Source organism: Watersipora subatra, chromosome 6, assembly GCF_963576615.1.
Source record: "Watersipora subatra chromosome 6, tzWatSuba1.1, whole genome shotgun sequence".
NCBI classification, from domain to species: Eukaryota; Metazoa; Bryozoa; class Gymnolaemata; order Cheilostomatida; family Watersiporidae; genus Watersipora; species Watersipora subatra.
In genome coordinates, this window is record NC_088713.1 from 42,922,553 (window position 1) to 42,937,105 (window position 14,553).

Below are 14,553 nucleotides of genomic sequence, written 5' to 3' on the forward strand. Positions count from 1 at the left end.
GCACTTTACCGTTTTCTGCTGACTGAAATAGTAAATAATGTGAATTATCATTTATGAAAATCTGATAAGCTATGGCTTTGATGAATCACATATCATTGCTCAGCTTCATTTAAAAGTTAAATAAGCTGGTTTACGTGCTGCAAGTCAAAACAGAATTGATGGTTTCTAAGATACAAGTGAACAATAAGGACATTGATGCTCGTTAGTGTCATTTCTCATTTAGTAATATAATACTTAACCAATGTATTGTTATTCAAAACACACATATACTGTAGAAGGTCCTTTGATGACCACTTCTATATACTACTTTAGTAGCTAATTATGAAACTAAATGGTGTGCCACTTGCATGCATGCGATAGAGCAGTTTGGATTTCTATTTGCTTCAAATTATTAGAGAAATTATCAGGATTAACATTCATTGAGCAGTCTCAATGGCCAGTGTTCAGAACGATTGCTGCTAAGCTTAGTGTGACCTGACTGGGTAGCTATTTATTGAGTCATTAATTAGGCTAATACTTGACCTATGGGGTCAAGCAATGTGGTTAAACACCATTGTTCAGGTGTTCATTGAAACCACTAATGCCTAGATTGCTCTAGATACCTAAATGCCTCTGACTAGGAGAGCTATGTTTTGTAACCTGACAGCAGCAGAACACAAAGACTAGTGTCAGCATTTATGTAGGCAACGAATTTGACTGAAATACTTGAAAAGTTAGACACCTTTATTTTTTCTACTGCATTTGAGCTACAGCAAAATAATCACGCTTGGTTCCCTAGTACATTGTGTTAGTTTAAAGCCACATATCATAGCATCACCCACATTTAATCTGATGTCTGAAAATCACTCTTCGGTGTTGATAATCCATGTATGTCACTCTGCACTTATTTAAAATCAATGCATTTTTGATTAGATGCTACTACACAAAGAGAAATATACCCTTGGGTTCTTTTTTTAAATTCATGCATTAGTGATTGGCAAATATATGAAAGCAGAGCCTTATTTAAAACTAAAATCTTGTTGCGTCAATATTTGCAAAGTTATGCTTGCTATTTTAACCTTGACCCAAAACTCCAATATTATAACATTCTGAAATACAGCTAAATTGACATAAGGTAGAATCTTAATTTGAAGGCCATGTTCATTCGAGTGCTATTCTAGAAGTGTTGAAAACTAGAGTGTCACCCTTTAATTGACAACCACATCCAGCTGACTGCGACTTCAACATTCTTTGATCTTTGGATCCGATTTTGGACAGGATGGATAGAAAAATGTTGACAAATTTTTACTAACGATGACTCAGTTACAACAATAGCAATTAATACTTTTGTCAATGCATATTGAAGCGAGTTTTCTAACTTCTAAGCTTTACAGTGTTTTCGTTAAAGCTTTGAAAGCAGCACCGTGGAAATAATTAATAACTCTATCAGGCTGATAATAATTTTATTGTTTAAGCGGCCTTGATAGTTCGGCATATATGAAAAAATGGTTTAGCAAATATGATGAAATCTGTACTACTATTTGAGGCTAAAATTTCTTGCACATGCTACAGCATTAGAATAAGCAGTTAACGATGGCATTTTGCAAGCTCAACGCCCAGTGTATATGTTATCACTGAATCACAGCTTAGTTTGTGTGTTATATAGTTTTTTATGTGTTTTTTTCAAAAGAAGTAACGTTCACTTGAACGGCGTTCTATCTTTAACCGTCATCTATTATAGTACAGGTCTAGTAGAGGGGCGTTTAAATGAATGGGGATTCAATTAGAGATTACATAATATTTTATTAACCCTTTCACTGCTGCATGCGCATTTAGGCGAAATCAATGGACGACCGGCATATGTGCATGTTGCGAATTTCCTGGCAATTGCGTAGTAACTTAATTTTATTATTCGTTGACAACATAACTAACAGTCTTTAAGACTTTTTATGGTATTGACAGTGTTGTCCAAAAGTTTCCCTGTAAAATTACCCTAAACTCACGAAGCAATTTTAAATTTTTGTTTAGGACTTTTCAACATAAAAAGAAACATTTGTTCTTTCTGATTTTTGAAATATTTAGTGCTATTATAGCTTTCGCAAGTACATCCAGAATTGAAAACAGATAATTACTTATGTTGATAACATTATTGATGATTGTTGATGACTGACGGATTAAGATTTTAGTGATTACACATATAATTAAAGTAGCAGCTCCAATAGTGACTCCAATGGTGGTCAAAGTAATAGTTTTTGTAAGAGTAAGGAACATGGTAGAGCATTGTTTTTTGAGATTCGAAGGGATCGTAGCTTCACATAGCATTAGCAATGCACGAAGTAGGAATGCATTAGGTTTTTTGAATAGTACTATTTTTTAACGTGTTGGAAAAATAAAATCTATAACAAAAAGGTTTTAGATAGAGTTGAAGCTAATAAAGATTGAACATATATTATGAACCACAATCGACAATTTTTGCCACTATAATTGGAAGGGTTAAAAAATGCAGTGCCATGGCATTCAAACATAGATTTTATAGTAATATTATTTCTTATAAATTTTTTGAAATAAAACTTTTATTAATGTGGCACGCTCTTGTGGAAACTAACCGTTAATCAGCAACATACTCCCTTCAAGAAAGCGTCCAGCTGTGCTTCGTACCATTTTCCATCTGGTGGATATAGTGCTTGGATGCGGTGACCAGGTTTCTACCAAAATAAGCAAAACAATTTTAATAGCCCAAACAGATGTTATGCAGATTAAAAAGTGATGCAAAAGATGCTTGTTGTTTCTAGGTTTTTCAGCAAACCCGTGTCCCTACCTCCCATTACTAAAATTCTATGAAGCTGTAATATTTTATCTCATGCGATATTCTTCTACAAAATTGAAACATAGATTTTAAAGCTTCAACAATTTAAAGGATTTCATTTACTCCAGTCACTTACTTATGACTCAGCCTCTAGTTTAAATCCGTATCAAATTACGACTAAAATGCATCAACTTGTTAATTACAATGAAAATAATACATTATCATAACTTTATACTGCCCTAAGCAAGCAAAACGCCCTATCTGAAAAGTTTTTCAAAATTCACTTTTTTGTGCTTATATGTAATTTAGGTTGAGATCTAACATGTCTCGAAATTTCATATATCTGAGACCACCAGAAATAGCACTTTTCACAATGTGCAAAACGCCCTATCCACATTTACCACACATAAAGTGGCAATCAAAGCGCTCTATCTGCAGATACAGCGTTTTGATTGGCCTGAACATACACAAAGTTGGACATTATGAGCAGCATTATGTAATCAAAGAGTATATAAACAAAGGGCAGCGAAACTGAAGCATATATATTTGGTTGTTTCAAGGCAGCTCATACAAGCTAGTGCACTTCTAAGTGCTCAATCTTATTGCTATATTTTTTATCATAATATATTTATTATGACAAGACGATATTTAAGTGACAAAAGTCTCGTTTTAAAGATCCGACTCAGAGATTTGATGAAAAATTTGTTTTAATTACATGTCCATTGGAAGGTTTTGCTTTTTTAAAATACTGACATTATTGCACTCAGTTGTTTGCTTTAAATTATTTTTAATAAAAGCGTTTGATCTTTTTTAAACTACTATTTTACTTATTCCTTTCATTTCATGACATCTGGTTTGAAGGATACCTAGATCTTTGATCATCTCTTAACTTTTGAGCTAAATATGGCTATTACAGGGTTTTAATCCAAGTGTTGACTGGATGAGTAATAGGAATTGCAACATATATCATTTTGTTGACTAATTGCGGGTTAATATCAGAATTTAAACTTGTAATCCTTTGATAATCCAGTCATGGCAAATGGTCTTGTGGCAAACTAACAATGAGAAACCAGTCCAATTAAGCAATCAAAAGGCCCTATCTGCAGTGATACGGCGTTTTGATTGCCTAGTGCCAGCTTAGTAAATTGTCAATTTAAGCAAACAAAATGCCCTAAGTGAAATAACTCCTTTGATTTTAAAGTTTCACGAAAAAAAAATTCAGTAAAGATTGTTGGATATCTCACCATAATAAATAAAAAAAAACAACTAAAATACTGCTAATATTGATGCCAGGCTTGACCAAAACGCGTTTGTGCTTGTGCTGAACAATTTACAAATATCAAGATACAGCGTTTTGCTTGCTCAGGGCAGTAAAGTATAGGCTACTAATAATTCTGCCTGTTTGGTGCTATCAATCAGCTAACACTACTAATCAGAATAAAAAGCATCCATAATTATTTTAATGCTTTTTAAAAAGTTACAAAAGTTAGGAGCATCGACAGAGTCACAGATATTCGTCAATTGCTGGCTACTGTGCTATATGTTACCATAACTATTTTAATGTGTGTCGGTTAATCTCACAAAGCTACCCTTGTGTATAATTACAAAGTTATCATTTTATGAAAATTAGTAATAATTTCATTCTTTTAGCATTATAAAGTTGGGGTTTCTTGACCTTTTTAACTTGACAATATTACGATCTTGCAATTAAGGCAGTAAAATCCAAATCCAAATTAGCTGCGAAAACCTATGCATTGTTGTTTGCCGTCGCAATTTGATGACATGAGCAAGTTGCTTAGATATAGTATTTAAAGTGGCTCGCCCTAAAGGTCAAAAATGGCCACTACCGGTCTAACCTTTTGCATTGGTATTGAGGCGAAGTAAAATACTTTTTCATGATGCCTTTTCACCATAATATGGTACAATTAATTCAATGACAAAATTGGCAAAAGTAATATAAAACAATTGTGACAAACAAATATACCAATTGTGACATGATTAGTCTGTTCTTCTGCTGCTGCAAAACCCTAAATGGCTAGACGCGTGAAAAAAGCAAAATGTTTAGCGGCTACAATCTCGCTAGAAGGTTGAACTTATGTGATAAGTCTTTAGGTTGTGTAGGAATGAGAGGTTGGCTTGTTTCTTACAATCTATTTAATCAATTGACTAGCATGCAAGAAGATAGCAAGCCATGCCACATTAGGAGAATGAGTCACTTTAAGCACAAACCACAATTGCATAAGTACATAGGTCATTTCTGCTAGTGAGAAGACCTTGGAGAATAAGACCACATTATGCAACTCTGTGAAGATTTTATTACTGCAGTTATACTTGTGCTGCAATATTTCTAATAGAGTGAAAAGCAAATGAGCTGCCCAACCACAACCTCCTTCATTATAAAGTTACAAAGAATAGGAATAACAACAATAGCTTTCATTCGGAGGCTGAGGCTATTGAGAAGTAGAAAGTGAATTAGCTAAGCAGGCAATAGTAGAACACACATAATAAGAGCATAGGCATCATGATTGATGTGTATGCAGGCAATGAATTTATGTACAATTTCACTACCAAATATTTTAGTAAAGCTAGACACCTTTGGCTAAAGAGTGCTAGATATAGGTCAAAACAAGCCAGTGACAAATCTCATGTTATGCATCCTTGTTTGGACACTTTATTTCTAAAGTGTTTAATGCATTGGAAGTTTAACATAAAAGTGTGCCAAGAATGCACAAAGAACATTGATAGCAATAACTGCATAGTACTGACAGCAATAACTGAATAGAACATGATGTTTAATTAAAATGTAACATAAAAATAAACGTTTTATTTTGTTTTGGTAAGCTTGCAGCAAAAATGTTTGCTGTGCACATAAAATATTGTTTTGCTCCAAATACTTTACAAACAAGTAATAATAACTTTATTGATGCAAATTGTACTGAAATTATATTTGCTACGAGCACCAATGGAAGTCAAAATAAGTAATACAATTCTTACAGACCTTTTAAAAACAATGGCCTTTGCTGCTACAGAAAAGTGAGTAGACCCATAGGAAGAGAAGTATATGTTCTTATACTGCTAAAACTACCTTTGGTTCAGAAATGAGATTTGAAAAGAGCAATGAATTATTATAAGCATTGGCAAAATGTTTGGGATGGATAGGAAACAAAGCTGGGTATTGCACATGCTGGTAATTTAGCTAATGTAAATAGATTTCCTACACTACCTAATTGAAAGCATCAATGCAAAATCTAAATACATGTAAATACTTACTAGCCATAGTACAGAGTGACCTTTTAATGTTTGTCAACATAACATCCGTACCGCTTTGAGCATCTTGAAATTATATTAAAGTTGCTTTCATTATGAGCTCCCTTTGACATTTTAAAGTATTAAAATGGGCAAATACAAGTTGCATTTTCAGAGAACTTTTAAATTCAAGTCATATGCCACAAAAAGTTCCTCTGCGTTGTTTGTAGTATATTCTAAAAGTGCTAACACTACATTTGTTTTAAATTTTAAAGTTGACACAAATAATTGAGCAAATTATGTAGCTTATTAGTAAAACTTTTGTTAACATCAGCAAACAAACTGCATACATGCTGCCCGATACCGAAGGCCAAAAATAATAATATATATTGCTATTTATATTTTAACCAATAGTTTTGCAGTTTTGTTATTGTACAGCAATTTGTATAAAACCTACTGTATTTCAGGTTTGAGTAACTATGAGTTTTAGTAGTGTTCTGGCCCTTCCTATCGCGTGTTTTCAACATTTTGAGGTAATAATTAAAAGCCATGAGTTGAATTGCGCAACTTCAGCAGCATCATATATATATATATATCATTCGCCAAACTCATTGTCTTGAATCATCAAAGTTCACTAAATCATTCAAAAGGAAATACATACACTTGTATCTCTAATTCTTTTATAGCTTTACCCTTTTACTGCCACCCATGTACAAACTAAGCTATCGGCCTACCGCCAGCCATTTCACCGAAAATTGCCAATTTAGCTTCATGATATGTACATGAAGCATGTATACTATTTTGTTTCAACTTCAAAGTTTATCTATAAACTTTTTGTAATATATTTTATTTTGCTAAAATGTTAACATATAGTGCTATGCAAAAATCAATGTACCTTCACTTTGTGCATTGCTAAAGCTATGTGAAGCTACGATCGCTACGAAGCTAAAACGATGCTCTACAATGTCCCTTACACTTAAAAAAACTATTATTTTCACTATCATCAGAGTCACTGCTGCTAATTTAATTATCTGTGTAATCACAAAAATCTGAATTTGAATTGACTATAGTGTCATCAACATACATGTAAGTAATTATATGTTTTTTGAATTGCGCGATACTTAACAAAACTTACACAAAAAATGTTCATTTTTATTTTGGAAATTCTCAAAAAAAAATTTGAAACTGCTTGGTTATCTTAGACTAATCTATTAGAGAAATATTCGAACCACACTGAAAATACCATCAAAGTTTTAAAATCATCCGTTATGTTTTTAATGGATAATAAAATTAGGTGACCACGCAATTGTTGGAAAATTCGCAAAAATATGCATACGGCAGTTGCTGATAGATTTAGCATAAATTCGCATACGGTAGGGTAAGAGTAAAAACCAACAAAATATTTGTCAATCTCCTGCCTCTAAACATGATATCTCAAATCTGATAATTACTCTCAGTGTTGACTGAGTAACTAAAAGTGGTAATGAGTAACCATGGAAAACTATTCATTTTATATAATTATGCAATTGCTCAGCAATTGCAACCATGACTCATAAAGACTAAGAAGAGCAATACTAAATCTCTTTGCTACGCTACATTCCTTTGATTGGTTTGCGCTATTTATATTATGTAATCTGCCAATAATAGATGAATAGAACACAAAAGTGGCATAATGGTTTATGTAAGCGTTTAAATAATACAATGCCTGTAAAAATTAACAACTTTTCTTACTGAAGCTATGGCTATATCAAATTATTACACTAATTTTTGGCTCGCATGTATAATGTGCTATTTTACAGCAACTTATTGCAATATCGCATACCTTTAATTTGATGTCTGCAAATCAGTCTTTGGTGTGGGCCATCAATGCTTCTCATCCAGCAGTTATCTATAACTTAAGCGTCATTGATTATTTGCAACTATACAAAGAAAAACTACTTTTGGGCATGCTGTTACATTCTTACGTCAGGTATACATTTGCTAGTTACAGTAAAACTTTGTACAGTATATTTTGTGTTGGTGAATTTAAAGTTTTGCTTATCATAGTGACTTTGCCAAAACGTCAAACTTTACTACATTTCAAAATACAACCTTACTGATAAAATGTTTTATAGTTTGTAATCTATAATTATGTATATGTTAAAAAATATTATAAATTTCGGTAGACGAAACCTTGATTATTTTGACATATTTTTTATGCAAACCAACGTGTAATTAGCAACATACCTTTTCTAGAAAAGAACATCCAACTTTGTCTAATACTCTCTGCCATCTGATAAATATGCCATCTTGGCAATAATGCTTACCAAGTTTCTACAAAAATGAAAAGATAATTCAAGTAGCATAAACAGATATACAAACCAAAATGAATGCAAAATACACATTTTAGTTCACTGGTTAGGTTTTTTTTGGCAAACTTGAATGTCTGCCTCCTACTACTGAAGCTCTATAAAACAGTTAAGCTCTTAATTACTATACAATTACTACACAAGATTCAAACTAAATACTAAAAGTTTCAAAATTCAAAGGCTGCATATACCCACTTACTTGCTTATGCCTATGCATGTACTACTATTACTTACAAAATCATAACTGAAATACGCAAACTCTCACTATTCATGATAACAATAATACAATTACTTTATGATCATGTTATTCTAATAACAGTTTTGACTGTTGGTAGAACCACATTAATAACGTTACTTATCATTATAAAAAAACATCAAAAATTATAATAATAATAACTGAAAATAGATTAAAGTTGGAGAATTAACTGATTCACTAAAATAACTATTAATTGTCAGCTGGCGTGTCTGTGTTGATGTTACAAAACTGAACATTCGTGTAACAATAATAAAGTCAAAATTTAGGACTTTACAAAAAGTTTTGATTTTTTCCTTTTTGGTAATATAATGCTGACCTTTCTTGACTTTTCTATGCAGAACAATATCAGCGGTTGGATGACATAAACGGATGTAAAAAATATATCAAACGTGTTCTGTGCTACATTCCTTAAAAATTATAATAATTGAAACATACTTTTTTCACGCTAGTCCTATTTCAATATTAAATAAAATTTATACTGCTTTTCTACAACTGTATGTTTCAAGTAAATAAGCTGTAAATTGACTAAAATAACATGAACAACTTACCGAATGTGACTTGCTCCCTTACATGTAGTCATTCTGCTGCTACCAAGCTCTAGTAGACTACATGGGTGAAGAACTAATAGTCCTAACAGCCACAGCAACATTATAACAGCCACATCTCTCTAGCTGTTATATACTGTGGTTATACTTTTGCCACTTTACTTCAATAAATTTAAAAAATCAATTCTTCGACTAAAAAACCATCTCTCAGGTATTGCGTTTGGATGCAAAGTTTCAAAAAAAGATTTATTTTGTGGCTGGATGCAACGGCATCGAAAATATGAATTGTACTGATTATAGACTTATTTAAACTTTTACTACAGCCATGCTTAAACATCAGTTGAAACCATAATGTGCAATTATTGTGAATTTTCACAAAAAAGATCAGATCAATGAGAAACCTTGCAAAAAAAGGGAGTGCTTAAATGGCAGTCTTGAAAACTATAAAGAGGGTCAGCAAATAAATTGTAATGTATTGTAGTTTGTTAATATACAACTTTATTTCTCAAATCTATTAAAGCTATCATGAATATTAGCAAAACTGACTGTATCCGACATAGCTGCTAATTCTTTGTATTTGCTGATGCTTAGTCATAAACTTATTGCAATATGTTTTTAAATAGATTGTGCTATTAACTGAAACGATACCAAAACAGTTAAAAGTAAGAATGTTTTAAAATTGATATATGCCTCCTAGTTCCATATATAAGAGCCTCCTAGGGTTTATAATTTATTGATAGAAAATTACACATTTATGTTGGAGTTGTCTCCTCTTTTCCATATATATGAATATAGATATATAAGGCGATTATGGGAATCATGTTTAAAATACTTCTATAGGGTTGTTAAGCACTATAAACACTGCTAGAATTAGGAGGCTCCCTGGACGCCTCCTAATTTTTCAGAGCCTCCTAACATGGATTATATATTGATAGAAGCCTCCTAGTTGGGAAATATAGTTCTATATATATATATATATATATATATATATATATATATATATATATATATATATATATATATATATAGGGACCGAGCAAAAGTGTTCGAGTTATCAGAGCGTTCAAGTTATCAGAGCACTGTCACAACTCCATGTATTTACTTATTTATTAGTAGATACATGTACATATACAAACTACAATATAAATCAAAAGCACAAATGGCTTGTTTCAAATTAAATGCTTCTAATGTAAAGTTTAAAACTTTTTATCAAAAAGTATAAAGATTTTTCTATCACTTGAGATTGGTTTGTTGTTTGAGGTGATGTTATTGCCAGAACGTTTTTTAGATTGACACTGGCAAAACTTGATCGTTGTTGAAATGCTCAGAAGAAAAGACATAATTTTCTTTTGAGCGTTTTAACCAAGATCAACTTTGCCGATTTTTCTTGAAGTTTATGCGAAGGTTACCTCACTTTTCCTTGCTTCCAAACGGCCGTCGCTAAGCGGATGTTTGTTAAAAATCAAACTTCACCAAACCTTTAGAAAAGTCGTTGACAAAAATTTTTGCGGATGGTGGTAATAACGACGCCTATAAATTACGAAAAGTCGAGGTTTACCTCTATGGCTTGGAATAAAGTAATTTTCTAAAGCAATAACAATTGTCTCGGTAGCCGTTGGGCAAAAATCTGTTCGAGTTAAAAGAGTTGAGGTCGAGTTATCTAAAGCAATTTATCATTACGTGGGAACAGACCAAAAAAACCATTCGAGTTAACCATGTGTTCGAGCTATCCGAGGGCGAGTTATCTATGTTTGACTGTATATATTTGTACAGTATATATATTTATATATACTATTTACAGTATATATATATATTTGTACAGTATATATATTTATATATATACATATTTATATATATTTGTGCAGTATATATATTTATATATATACTATATACAGTATATATATACACATGTATATATATACATTTATATATATAAATAAATATATATATACTGTATGGGTAAAAAGTTAAAAGGTGTTTTGCACTATTAAGGCTACTTTATGTAGTTAAAGTAGTCACACAGCACGTCAGAACAACAAATGAAGAAGAATTTAGAATAAATAGCAAAATGACTCGTATAAAAACTACTATGGTATCGTTATTAGACAACAATACTTCTATCTACAATGCTCTATCTACATACCTCTGTGTCTGGCCGGATCCCGTAGAAAAAATGATGAAAGCAATGTGAAGCCCAAAGGACCAGCGATCTTTTACTATAACATTAGGAGAAGGAATTATTTGTCCCTCATGACCTCCAACCATCACTACCGACTGCCTTCGAACAAGCAAGTTGATGTCGGACTGCTTCGAAATAGGGAGGGGCTTCACGGCGAAATCAAAAGCTCTTTTCGGTTTTTGTTCAAACTTCAAAAAAGCAATGTCATTCATGTGCGTATAGCATTGTTCATTGCTTTCACTCTCTGTTGTGATTCTGTACTTGAAGATTGGAGTACCATGAAGTTGGCAGGTTTGATCTTCATGATCAACAAAGGTGAAAATGAATTGCTGAGATGCAGGTTCAACAAAGTTTATTGAAGCTGGTGGTTGATTGTTTTTCTCAGCATTGCCGCTGCATAAGTGTGCTGGGACAATAGCATACATTAGATCAAGCAGGCTTCCATCAGGTAGTTTCTCTTTAGCTGTTGCAAATAGCTCACATTCGGCTTCCTTTTGAGCAGCACAAAGCAGAGATTCAGCAAAAACTGTTTTAAAACGAGCTAGAAATGTCATGTACGGAACTCTCTCACAAGCCGCTTGGTTTTGTATTCTGATTTCAAATCCAAACCCTGAAAAAACTTTTTCAATCTCATGGCAGAATCTTTCGATATTTTCTCCATAGACATAAACTTTTTGTCCAGGTGTAGAAGAAACAAACAGATGTTGAATCCCATGCCGGATCATTAGTCTAAAAATAGACGACTTAACTTTCACATTCTTTTAGTGTATCATATCAACAAATTTTAAACTTGGCTTTGATCGTAAAGTGATGAATTGAATTCACCATTGATGCGTTCTCACAACAGCTCATAAATTTAACAAATCCAAACTTCAATTCATCCTAACTTTTGATTCCTTTCATTTGGTTTTCATTATATTTTATTGAGTATTCTTAATGAAATATTTAATTTTCATTGGATTTATTTAAAAAAAATCATCATCATGTTTTCTTTTTATGCTAAACCAACAGGTATGATTTATAAAATTTGGTCAAAGTTAACCTTTTCACTGCTATTCATGTACAAATTTAGCATCGGCTTAATGCCAGCCATTTTACAGAAAATTGCCAATTTCGCTTCATGATAGGTATTCACTTTTTTCAACTTTAAACTCTATGTGGAACATTTTTGCTAAATATTTTATTTTGCCATTATGTTAAAAAACGGTTCTATGCAAAGAATTTAATGTATCTATGCTTTGTGCACTGCTAAAGCCATGTGAAGCTACAACTGCTACAAAGCTAAAACGGTCCTCTACAATGTTCCTTACTCTTACAAACCTATTACTTTCACCACCATCAGAGTCAGTGCTGCCACTTTCATTATTTGTGTAACTATCAAAATCTGAATCTGAATTGGCTATAATGTCATCAACATTTGTAATTCTTTGTTTTCTAACACGGGAGGTACTTGCACAAGCCATAATAACACAAAATAGCTCGAATTTCAGAAAGAAACTTCCAAACAAAGATTTAAAATTGTTTCGCGAATTTTGACAAATTTTATAAAGAAACATTGGGCAACATCATATTGGACAACACCATCAATTCTATGAAAGTACTAAAGATCGTTGGTTATGTTGTCAGCAAATAATAAAACTAAGTTATTACGCAATTGTCAGGAAATTTGCAAAATTGCGCATATGGCAGTCGACCATAGACTTTGCATAATTGCGCCTGCAAAGTGAAAAGATTAAACCTTTAAAAGCTGTGAAAATCTTTTGGAGAAAATTCCAAAATATAGAAGTTTCAAAAAAAAAATTTCAAACATCTTTAGCAAAACATACTGTTTTAGCTTTTCAAAGCACATTGAAGGCACCTCCTGGAATTGGAGGCAAGGCTGACCATCAAGGATGTTTCCATAGCTCTCTCGTATGTTGTTATCTGCAAGCAGCAAAGGGAAATTCAAAGCCTAGAACATATTTCTTTTCTCCTCTTCTTCTTAATTTTGTATTTCTTTTTTTTTCAATTTTTGTCATTATCATGATAACTATCAAACTATCACATGGTTTAATTTGTGCATGATTAGCACCGATATTTCTATGAAAACCACAATTGCTATGTTTGGCAGTATTAAGATAACTATTATGACTTTGCTTGTTGTTTTTTCGTAATCACAATACCCTAGAACACTTATGTATTCGCGTCATCTAACTTTCGCATTTTCGTGGAGTCTTCCTCTCGCGAAAATTTCATGAGCGAAACTAAACTATCATAACGAATGAGTGAAAAAGCGAAATTAAATAGCTTTGTTCATTGATATCCACAATAAAATTGTCATATAGAGGAACCTAGACGTCATTGATAGTCCAAGAAACAAAAGGCAGCAAGTGATCAAATTGCATTATCGATCTCGCCCACACATTTCTACATGCGGTTTACAAGTACAAACTAGTCCCAAATTGAAAAAAATTTTTACTAGCGAACTGGTGAACTGGTGAACTGAACCTGAGGAAACTAATCTGTTTGTTCCATTGCATTTATTTTCACATCACTGTATTTTCGCTCTCATCAGAGCTGTGAAATGAAGTTGCAGTGAAATTTCACTCTGTGTGCTACTCACGAAACTAAATACTAGCAAAATAAAAGTGTCCTAGGGTAGTTGATGAGCTGCTCAGCCAATGAACAACATATGAATCATAATAGCAATAGATTTGAGGTATAGCAGGTACAGACATACATGTAAGTTGTATGAGCTAAAAAAATTCTTGCAAAAAGGTTCAAGCTAATAAATACAAGTACCTATTCCTCACCTTCAGCCAAACAAGCATCCTCATATGTGTTGTTATTGCAAGGTACGAAAACTTGTTTCTCTAGTATATTGCTCACAAAATTAGTTGTGTCAATTTCTGCAAAATACATAACGATTAGTAATCACATTCAGTACTTGAATTTTTTTTATTGCATTTCAGTGTTATTGATCTAGTAGTAAATCTCTGCAAAGATATTGTAACATCAAAGATTGATACAAAATTTTGCAAGCAACATTTTAAATATCAATGTAAAAGCCTAAAAAATATTTCTAAATAGCAGAAACATTTGATTACCTGCTTTTGTTACAATAAAAACCATTGGAAGTTTATATTATCATTGCAAGAAACGCATTAAATTAGTTTCAGCGCATTTCTTTCCTTCATTGTTAGAATGGCACAAAA

General features: G+C 32.4%; 1 long non-coding RNA gene across 1 annotated transcript; it reads right to left on the bottom strand.

Annotated features, from left to right (window-relative positions):
* Window positions 1-2,617: 2,617 nt before the first annotated feature.
* LOC137398980 (uncharacterized) lies at window positions 2,618-8,453 on the bottom strand. The gene is made up of 3 exons (XR_010979092.1): window positions 8,258-8,453; window positions 7,854-7,925; window positions 2,618-2,684 (listed from the first exon to the last, which is right to left on the bottom strand). It is a non-coding gene; the product is annotated as an uncharacterized lncRNA (long non-coding RNA).
* Between the last annotated feature and the right edge of the window lie 6,100 nt (window positions 8,454-14,553).